The following is a 9,812-nucleotide window of genomic DNA, read 5'->3' as shown; positions in this document are numbered from 1 at the left end:
GTCCAGCCCGACGGCCCGGCTCTGCCGCCGGCGCCCGCCGCGTCCCCTCCCCCGCCGCGGCCGCAGTTTGCTGGGCGGGAAATGTGTGCGAGGCGAGCCCGAGCCACGCTGCTCCGAGGGGGCCCGCGGGCGGGGGTGGTCCCGGCCGTGGGGAAGTAGCGCTGACACAAGTGACTTGCTCAGACTGAGCTCAAAGTGTTCTTGGCGAGGGTAGTGGGAGTGCAGCCCCCAGTCCCGCCTGGCGGGGTCTGTGGGCGGTGCGGGAGGTGGGGGTGTCTTTCCTGTCCATTTAATAAAGCGTTTTGGGTAGGGTTTTACCTCCGGTGGCGGGGTTGGCGGGGACGCCGGAGGAGCGATGCAACTGTCTCGACTCTCACTGCTAGCCAGAGCGATGCAAAATATCGCACCAAAAATGCTAAACGTTGACCACATGCTTTAATTAGGTTAGCATTGTGGCCAGAGCCAGGAAATTTAAATTTAACGCTGATACCCCGTCATTCATTTGCGCCCCAGCGTTGCAAGTAGGAAAGGGCACAATCAGAACTCTTCAAGTTATGGGCGATGGGTTTACCAGCTTCAACTGCAAGTTTGAGAGTTATCAATTTGGCTCTTTAGACACCATTTGTCTGTCTCCATGTAACTTCTTGACGTATTTCACGGGAGATTTCTTGGAAGTACAGCAGCTTGGAAGGCTTTCTGTTCTTTTGGATACATGATTCTCTGTTTTACATACGTTTCTAAATACATCTTCACAAGAGGCTTACAACTCCTGGATGTTCTCTAGACTCGCCTTTTTGCTGTGTTTAGGGACCTGGGTGTTTAGGGACTTGAGTAAGCATCCAAACAAGAGCCCCAGGGTCCCAGATGATCATTCCAGGTGACTTCTATTTTGGATGTCTTTTTTTATTTATTGTTTTTGCTATTGGCATAGAATGGAACTTTGTTGCCAACAATGATAGTCTTCTGGCAACTTTTTGTTGCTTTTTGAAGGCAGATGGTTTCAAAAGTTCTCAGGAGGAGGCCGGCCTGTTCTGTAACTAATGGTTAAGATTGTTGCTTCTCCTCGCATTGTATGGGGTCAGTGTACCTTAACTGGTGCTAACATGTTTCATTCTTTTCTTTACACATTAGCCGTGCCCTATGGTATTCAAGATAGTATCTTAAGTCATTTGGGAATGTAAAAGGAAAATAAATCTGTTTTAAGGAACCTCCCTTCTAGGAAGGAAAGTGTTTGTGGTGACGCCTCAGAAGTAAAGGCTAGACTGTCTGAGATATATCTTCCAAGATCACTCCCGCAATGGGAGAGTACCTAGTGAGGGGATGAGGAATCTTAGTTTCTACAATTAGATTGTTCTGTGGCCGTCTTGAGTGAGTGTTGACTCTCGCTTTTGTTGTCGTGATAATAAATAATCACGTCTATTAATGTTCGGAGAAGAGTAGCAGCTTATACATTAGTTGTATCCTGTATGAATCCTGCGTGTATAAAAATGCCTCTGAAGAGAGAGCATTAACTAGAGGTGCATTCTGAATCAAGTTTAGTTCTTTCTGTGTTTATATAGCTTTTCTATCCACGATTTTTTTCTGGTGGAAAGCATTTGTAAGTAACATTTCGTACTAAGTCTGTGTTCATTCAGCATGTTTATTAAATGTTTGCCCTGTGAAGAGTCCATAGGGTGATGGGGAGATTTGAGAATAGTTCACGCTCTCACAAGTCTATTGGGGAAGAAATCAGGACATCACAAAGAAATGCAACAACTGCACAACTGACATTTTGATTCTGGGTTTTATTTTGATTGTGAACAAAAAGTATTATGGATGTACAGTCGAGGTGATACTTGGGAATCACTGTAAACGTGTGTAGCAAATATTAGAAGTCTTCAAAAAATTTGTGGAAAATGCATATTAAAAAATCTACCTGGGTTTCAAATTTGGGGGGAACCAAAATAAACTCATACTTTAATTCCATTTTTTTCCTTGAGCTTTTTGAAGCCTCCTTGTATGTAGCAGTCAGTGTCTTTTAGGGTACGTTTTGTAACTTCTCCTTGACTAGTAGGCAACCCTGACTATCACAATTGAAAGCTGACATTTGAAAGTTCCACCTAGTTGTTGAGAGTCAGGATTTGGGGTCAACTGCAGCCTGGTTATTGAATTTCAACTCTGCCACCTTGGGTAAATTAGCTTTGAAAGTTCAGTTGCCTCATCTGGAAATTGGGCTCGGTGGTTTCTTCATGGAGTTGTGACCCTTTAAATAAGAAAATATGCACATATACTCTACAATTTTCGCAGCAAGTCCTTAGTGATAATTATTATTCTATTGTAACGGATCTAACATACCTCCTTAGGCTTGCTTTTGTTTCTGAAGATACAGAGTTGCATTGTTTTCATCCTTTGCAATGCTGTGCAATTGTCAACAGTCTACAGTGTCGAGGCTGGGAATAATCTGCAGACAATTGAGTAGCCAGGTACTAAATGAAGGGACATTAGTAGCCTTGTTTTGTCCAGTACTATTTCATATTTGGCCCCAGGCTCCTTACATCTAGTGAGGTCCACCAGGGGTCTTCAAAAAGTTCATGGAAGATGCCTATTAGGAAAAAGCTATGCATGGCTTATGATTTTTTAACCAAGATAAACCTGTACTTTAATAACATTAAAAAATTTTCCTTTTACTAATTTGCCAGAGGACATCATGTCCACTTACCAGAGAGAGAAGGAAAGTAAGAAAGCACTTGCATGGGGATGGCAATGCAGTTTCTTCTCCATTTCTCCTCCCTTTTGGGCTCTGGGCACACGTGCACATGTGCCTAGTGTGTTCTCCAAGCCTTCAAGTCCAACACTTCAACTGTGGAGTGGGCCATGTTGGATCCAGCCACCTTCATTAACTGCCATGCCTTTAGTTCTATCTTTCCATGTCCTCCCCGATGTTGACAAAGAAATACTTTGCTGGCGTAACGTAAGAAATACTTTGCTGGCGTAACGTGGTATGGCAAAAGAACAAGTCTACAGCAGCTACAGAACTGTAAGGGAACAGATATTGGTAGAACATCACAATTTATTTATTTATGTTGCTAGAGAGTGTGGGAGCACGTGCAGGGGTGGAGTGAAGGGGAACTCCCCATGGGGCATGGTCATGCTGTAGAAGCTTCTCCACTCTCCATCCTGTTGGAATTTGGGGCACACATGCATCCATGTTGAGTGCGTTCTTCAAGCTGGGCCTAGGACTCAAACTACAGTGTCAACCATGTAGGATCTAGCTCCCTTAATCCCTAGACTACAGGGCTGGTCCAAAACATCAAAATTCAAGACCATTAACAAGTAACACTCTCCTGAACGGTTCTCATGAATAAAATGGTGATACTATGACAACTAAAAAAAATGTGAGCCTGAAGTGGCATTAGCATGTAAAAGTGATTTGCAGTTGATCAAAGACTACACCCAAGTGTTAAGTGATTACTTATTCTACAACATCCATTGCAAAGAGGGCAGAAAATAGCGCTCGGAAACCTTGAGGGCAAACCTGTGTTCCTCCTTTGAGATTTGGGGTTTCAAAGTCCCCGGTAAATTGATTATATCATCAAAGAAAACGGAGACCAAGTGGACCCTAATTTATCTAGTGGTCAAGTAACCACTGCATGACTTTGTTCATGTGGTACTAAGTGAAGAGTGTGTGTTGTATTAAAACAGAAGAAGCATTCTCTTTATTCGTGCGTTGAATTCCTCTTTGAGTTCTCATTGGATGCAGCATTTTTCTCCTGAGAACTATCATGAAAGATGATCTAAATTTCACTAAGATCTCAGTGATCCAATCTTGACCTTCTGAGAAGATATGTATCCAACCCATGGCATGTTTTTGTCCCTCGGAGATGGGATTAAGCTTTGAAAAAGGAAATCGTACTTGGTTCATAAGAAATGTTGTAAAAGTTGATGAGTTTGGAAAGTTAATTAGGATTTCAGGGAAAGGCATGTCTTTGGAATCGTGTTCTTTACTTGGGGAGGAGATGGCTGTTTTCTCCTGTACACCACAAGAGGTTTAACCACCTCGGCAGGAAGCGCAGTTGCAAGGAGAGGCTGAGTATGTAGTTAAAGTGGGAATCACAGACATGACTGAACCGCCATGGATGTTGGTCAAGGTTAAGCAGTGCAAGTAGATGGTGGAGCTGTTGTCCTCAAAAAGATTGTAATTTTGATGAGGGAGTTATTTGACTTCTGGGGTTGATGTGGGGCAGTGAGGTCAAATGTGGAGACTCTTTGAAGTGCTCTTTATCCTGTTAATTGCTTGTTTATTCTTTTGTCCAAATAGCAGTGTGGCTATTGCTCATGTGCTATTCCTTTGAATTTGTTTTTGATTTTTGTGTACCAGAATAAATCTTTTTCTGTTCCTGTGATAATATCCAAAATCCTTGATAATTGTTGTTCTATATTTTTCTTACTCATTCATTTTATTTTAATTTTGACCAATTAGAGAGAGAGAGAGAGATAGAGAAAGTGAGAAAGCTAGCCACCAGGTCCAGGACTTGAACCGTGGTTGGCCATGTGGGAGTGTTCAGCACCTTAACCACCACACCACCTGTTGGCCCCATCATTTTCTATTATGTTACTAGCTACCGAGCGTATTTCTATGGCATATAGGCAACATTTTATTTAGTGTTCTAGTTCGCTGTCTCGAGTGTATGTGATGCACAAAGCCAGCCCTCACCTGAGTAAAATTTTGTGCCTAAGGAGAAATACTTTTATATTTTGTGGACTTGTAGACAGAACAGGATCATCTTGGGATCCTTTCAAAATACAAATTCTTTTTTTTTTTTTTAAGAATGATTTTTTGTTTAATTAATTTTTTTGTTGTTATCACTTTTTCAATTTGACCAGAGAGAGGGAGAGAGAGAGAGAAGGAAAGCAAGAAAGCAAGCCACCAGGTCTGGGACTTGAACCATGTGCAAGTCTAGCGCCTTAACCACCACACCACTTTCCAGCCCCCAAATACAAATTCTTAGACCCAAACTATGAGACTGATTTTTGATATGTGGATAGAAACAGGAATCTTACATTTCAAGAAGCTTCTACCTGGAATGCAGGTGGCTTTAGGAGCCTCTGGATTGCACCCTTCTGTTTCAGACACAAGTAGAAAGTGGGGGGATCTGAGGGACCAGCAGTTGGCATAATAGCTATGTCACTGGACTCCCATGTTGTCAACCACGGTTCAAGTCCGGGTCACAGTGGCTGAAACTCACGCCAGGCGTGTGTGCGTGTGTGCCCAAGATCCCGAGAGGAGAATGGAGAAGGGATTGTGGTGTGGGCATCTGGGGGGGGGTGATTTCTCGCTTTCTGTCTCTCTGTCTCTTTGTCTTTCTGGCGAGTGCATGGGCCCTATAGCAAAACCCTCTCCAAAAAAATTGGGGGGAATCCCTGGTAGAAAGGAGCTCTGGGTGGACTAGACTGGTCCTATTTGCATGCTCTTTGACCACAGCTGGTTATTAACTGAGTCATTCTAGGGAGAGAGTATTGAAAAACATGAGGTAGTTAACTAGAGATGTTGGAATTCCTGTGTTCTATCTTCACCGTATGGGGTATTTGTCCACTAGAATGTTAGTGCTTTAAAACTAGGGAATCATTTCTGGTCCAGAATCTTGTCATCGTTGTGCAATTGTTGGATTATTTTAATGGAAGAGCAAATTATAAGAGTAACTTCTCTATTTCTGACCTTCAGGATCCTGCTGCTGCAAATGTTATGGCTGTGCTATGTCTTTTGCATTTAGTTCCTTGTCTGCTTCTATGGTTTCAACCCTAGGATGGAGAAAACCTCCAACTACCCTATCCCGTACACACCTCACTCTCTCTTTAGCTTTTTAAGTTGGCAAGGCTTTGGAGTCTGTGTTCTCCAGAAGTCTGGAAAAGGCCTGGTGGCTTGAAAATTTGTCCATGGGACCAGCAGTTGGTGTAATGGCTATGTCACTGGACTCCCATGTGGTTGACTGTGGTTCGAGTCCCGGACCCCAGTGGCTTAAACTCATGCCATGTGCGTGTGTATGTGTGCCCAAGATCCTGAGAAGAGAATGGAGGAGAAGGGATTGTGGCATGGCCATCCTCCCTGAGGGATGATTGCTAGTTTTCTCTCTCTGTCTCTTTCTGGCGAGCGCACGTGCCTGATAGCAAAAACCTCCCCCCCCCCAAAAAAAAAAAAAGTTTGTTCAAGTATATATAAGCATTTTTCTTTTTAAGAATTATTTCATTTAACTTTATTTATTTATTTGTTTGTTTTAATATGACCAGAGGGCGACAGTGTGTGAGAGAGAGAGATGGTCTGAGACTTGAGCCATGGTCGACCAAGTGGGAGTCCAGCACCTTTAACTACCATACCATATGCCAGCCTCTATATGAGTATTTTTCTAGATCAGTTTTTCCTCAGGTTCTTGCCAGGGTGTGTGTGCGTGCGTGCGTGTGTGTGTGTGTGTGTGTGTGTGTGTCTATGACTTAAAGCAAGTGTTAAAATTGCTCTTGGGACCTTCGAACTAAGATTTTACTTTCACTGTCCTTCATTGACCCCCCTTGGACATTATTTGTTGTCAAGCTCAACTTCTGCTCCAGCACAACCTAGTCCAACAGTGTTACAGTCTCGCTGATGGTGTTTCTGTGTTCTATCTCCCTTGTATGGGGTATTGGTCAAGAAATATGCTGTTTCTAGGCTGTAAGTAGCTACTTATGCAGTTACACAACACACACAATCTGAAGTTAGTATTTCTTGCTTTGTCTGACAGTGCAAGGACTACAGAATCCTTCAACCCCGACCCATCCCTGAACTTCCGTGCCGCCACTTTTCAGCATCTTACTATTCATGAAAAACTCACAAAATGGGACCAGCAGGTGGCATGGTGGTTAAGGTGCTGGACATTCCCACATGGCTGACCACGGTTCAAGTCCTGGACCTGGAGGCTTGCTTTCTCACTTTCCCTCTCTTTCTCTCTGTGTACATGTGTGTGTCTCTCTTTCTCTGATCAAATGAAAAGAAACGAATGAATAAATAGAATAATTATTTTAAAAAACTCACAAAATAGAACAATGGAACATTATTTTTCCGGACCATGTTTGTTTAGATTTGCCTACAACTGTACTATCAGTCTCTGATGCTTCCTTGATCGTAAGGCTTCCGTTTCAGAACTTTCTGTCTCAAGTGTATCCATTAGAGATTTCTTTTTTGTTTTTGGAGAGGTTTTTGCTGTAGGACTCATGCGCTGGCCAGAGAGAGAGAGACAGAGAGACAGAAAGTGAGAAATTACCCCCCAGGGAGGATGGCCACACCACAGTCCCTTCTTTCTCCTCTCGGGATCTTGGGCACACACGGACACAAGCACCCACCCCCGGCGTGAGTTTAAGCCACCGGGTCCAGGATGCGAACCGCGGTCGACTACATGGGAGTCCAGCGACATAGCTAATACGCTAACTGCTGGTCCCACCTTTAGAGATTTCTTGACTGAAGCGGGAAAACTTCTAGCTTATTGATGACCTGAAAATGACTTTATTTTGCCTGCATTTTTGTAAGAGAGAATGCATTTTAAGTGAAACTAGCTGTTTTATTTCCTCCGTTTAGAGGCACTGTTCCATTGTCTCCTGGTCCCTGTTCTTGTTCTTGAGGAGGTCAGGTCGTCAGTCTAGACTTAGCTACTCCATAGGAGATCTGCCTTCTGTCTCTGGTTGCTTCTGAGATCATCTCATTGACTTTGGTGTTCTCTGGCTTTACTGCATTCTGTGTGACTTTCTTTTTGGAATAAGGTGGGTGTATGCGTTTTTTTGTTTTTGTTTTTGTTTTTAGGGGATTTATCCCTCATTCGTTCTAAAAAAGGTTCTTGCCCAGTTTACCTTCAAATACTGCCTCTCTGTACCGTTCTGGGATTGCAGAGTCCTACGATAGATCTCACTATCTCCTCAGTCTCTCACCCTCTCATTTCCATGTCCTTTGTGTGCGCACATACGTGCTGCATTCTAGGCCCTTCCTTGGATCTAAGTTCTTGTCCTGAAGAAGCCGTGTTTAATCTGTCATCTACTTAATTCGTGGACTTTCAGATTTTTTTTTTGGTAGAGGTTTTTGCTATAGGGCGTGTGCACTCGCCAGACAAGACAGAGAGAGACAGAGAGTGAGAAATCATCCCCCCAGGAGGGATAGCCACGCCGCAATCCCTTCTCCTCCATTCTCCTCTCGGGATCTTGGGCATGCACGCACACGTGCCCAACGTGAGTTTAAGCCACCGGGTCTGGAGCTTGAGCTGCGGTCAACTACATGGGAGTCCAGCGATATAGCCCTTACGCCAACTGCTGGTCCCATGCACTTTGAGATTTTAACAATTCTATGTTTTATTTCTAAATATTTGACACTGACTTTTCTAGTCCTTGACTTTTGTTCCCTTTTATGATTGAGTGGGTCATTATGATTGGGATGAGGGACATTACTGGGACACTTGGGATATTTTTCATGTTTCCTGCAAAGTCAATAAAATATTAGGAATTGTGTACTTTGGGAATGTAGCTATGGGTCCTCCAGGGGGAAGATCAGCCTGCCCCGAACAGAACTGAACAAAGCTGTTTATGCGCAGGGGGTGTTGAACCGCGAGCAGCAATTGAGGCACCAGGTGGTGGGGGCTGTGGTAGAACAGGGGCTGATCACGTGCCACCTCAAAAAGTGGGTGTCCAGTGCCAGCATTACGCTGTCAGGAAAGAAGGGCAGAAGACTCCAGCAGATCCGGCTTGCCCAGGAAGAGAAGGCAGCCATGGAGGTGGAAGTCCCCTCAGAGCCAGCCAGGACTCAGGCCCACAGCACAAATGGCAAGAGAGGGCAAAATCCCTTCCCCCAACCCCAGTATGTAGACATGGAAGACCTTGAAGATGAGAGCTGAAATTCTTACTTCTTCCATCAGAAGGCTCACAGAGTGAGAGGGACTCAGTGGTTGATGCAGAGGACTTTGGAGAAAGTATTGCCCTTTCCATTTTCCCCAGATCCCTCTTCTAGAATGGCCTCCTGACCTTCCCTAGAGAGGTGTGTGAAGGGAGAGAAGATTTCTAGAAGAAACATTGGAGAGGGGCCCCCATAGCAGTCAACTACATTTGTAATAAAGCCCTAGAGCTCTGGGGAAAAAAATAAAAACAGATTACATATATGTATGAATTATTTTACTTAACTTTATTTTAATTTGACCAGAGAGGAACAGACAGAGAGAGAGAGAGCAAGCAAGAAAGTGAGAAAACAAGCTACCAGATCCAGGACTCGAACCATGGTTGGCCATGTGGGAGTCCAGCGCCCTTAACTACCACACCTCCTGCTGGCCCCAGAATGATATATTTTTGTATGATGAAGGTTCTTTGGGGCCTTCTTTGCTTCTTTTCTTCTCCTTATTCTGAAACAATCTTAGTTGATTTGATATTTGTGGTATTGTGATCAGGGAGTGAGAGTTTGAGCCAACGCTTGAGATTTTACCTTGTGCATCTCATCAGCACTTTACTGTTCAGATTTCAAGGAGACTATGAAAATTGATACAGTAGTTACAAAATATGTGCTTCTGAAGCAAAGCGTTCAGCACCCTTGTCCTGCCCGCCTCGATATGTAAGCATGCCTGCTCTAGCGTTTCTTTACTCAAGGTTAGTCTGTTCAGATGAACTGAGCCAGAGACTCAGGGCTGTTGGTCTGCCTTGTCCACAGCTCCACAGCCCATCCCTTCCCCTCTACCTTTGAGTAGCTGTTTCTCCAGAAAAGGCTGGGTCCCCACCCATACCTCAGCTTGCCAGCCTCAGAGTTAAGTCTTCATTCAGAAGCTCACCATAGTGAAGACAGC

At 44.0% G+C, this 9,812-nt stretch overlaps 1 protein-coding gene across 1 annotated transcript in view; it reads left to right on the top strand.

Moving 5' to 3' along the window:
* Positions 1-9,812, top strand: part of CDYL (chromodomain Y like) — a 198,895-nt gene that overhangs the window by 835 nt on the left and 188,248 nt on the right. The gene's annotated exons all lie outside the window — the stretch shown is intronic.

This window comes from Tupaia chinensis, unplaced genomic scaffold (genome assembly GCF_000334495.1).
Source record: "Tupaia chinensis unplaced genomic scaffold, TupChi_1.0 Scaffold000048_1, whole genome shotgun sequence".
In the NCBI taxonomy this organism is placed as follows: domain Eukaryota; kingdom Metazoa; phylum Chordata; class Mammalia; order Scandentia; family Tupaiidae; genus Tupaia; species Tupaia belangeri.
Note: the sequence above shows the minus strand (reverse complement) of the source record. Positions and strands in the feature narration are given on the sequence as shown.